The following is a 1158-nucleotide window of genomic DNA, read 5'->3' on the forward strand; positions in this document are numbered from 1 at the left end:
AGGACAGACAGACAGAGGACAGACAGACAGAGGACAGACAGACAGAGCTGTCTGAGGAGCTGGTTAGCGTTTATATAACCCGCAGCATCATCAGCATACAGCTGAACCACAACTGGAGATCGGATCAGAACCAGAGTCCAGCTCAGCTGCTGTTATCTGATGTTAGAAACAAATGGTAAATGGACTGTACGTGCACAACGCCTGATCTGATCAAGATACTCAAAGTGATTTACAACAATCTGTGCCTCATTTACCCATTCATACAGCTCTATACTAGATCTCTACAAAGACTAATCAGAGCTTCAGATCACATTCAAACATTGATGGGACACACATCGGAGGCAATGAGGGGTTCAAGTGTCTTGCCCAGGGACACTTCAGCATGTGACTGCTGGTGGAATTGAACCCCCAGCTCTTGCATTGGAGGACGACTGCTCTAACCACTCAGCCACAGCTGCCCCAACAACAACAACAGAAAAGGTTTTGCCTCTCAGTGTTTGATATGAGGGTTTGTGGTCTGGACTTTTAAAAAACGGACAAGAAAACTAATAAAAACGTTCTAAACATTAAAAAGTAACAACTTAACAGAACAAATATCACCACCTAGTGGTGCCACGTGGGAGGTGATGTTTGAACTTAAGCTGCAGAAATAATATTTTAGTATTCATATGTTATTTACTACAACACTCTTTAAATGTCCACAAACATCCAAATTTTTAAACTTTAAAAAAACCTTCAGAAAGTCTGAAGAATTACTGATCCAGAACATCGAAGGACTCCAGGAAAGAGACAACACCGAGCTACACAGACCGTTTACATTTGAGTCTATAAGTCCTGTACCTGTTTGAGTCTTTAGGTCCTGTACTTGTCTGAGTCTTTAGATCTTGTACCTGTTTGAGTCTTTAGGTCCTGTACTTGTCTGAGTCTTTAGATCTTGAACCTGTTTAAATCTTTATGTCTGGTACCTGTTTGAGTTTATGTCCTGTACCTGTTTGAGTCTTCAGGTCCTGTACCTGTTTGGGTCTTTAGGTCCAGTACCTGTTTGAGTCTTTAGGTCCTGTACCTGTTTGGGTCTTTATGTCCTGTACCTGTTTGAGTCTTTAGGTCCTGTACCTGTTTGAGTCTTTATGTCCGGTACCTGTTTGAGTCTTTATGTCC

The 1158-nt window shown here is 41.9% G+C and overlaps 1 protein-coding gene across 1 annotated transcript in view; it reads right to left on the bottom strand.

The window, feature by feature from the left end:
* The window catches only part of dtd1 (D-aminoacyl-tRNA deacylase 1), a gene marked incomplete at its 5' end in the record, with an annotated part of 4963 nt that overhangs the window by 431 nt on the left and 3374 nt on the right, over nt 1-1158 (bottom strand).

This window comes from Nematolebias whitei, chromosome 16 (assembly GCF_014905685.2).
Source record: "Nematolebias whitei isolate Nwh7 chromosome 16, NemWhi1, whole genome shotgun sequence".
Classification (NCBI taxonomy): domain Eukaryota; kingdom Metazoa; phylum Chordata; class Actinopteri; order Cyprinodontiformes; family Rivulidae; genus Nematolebias; species Nematolebias whitei.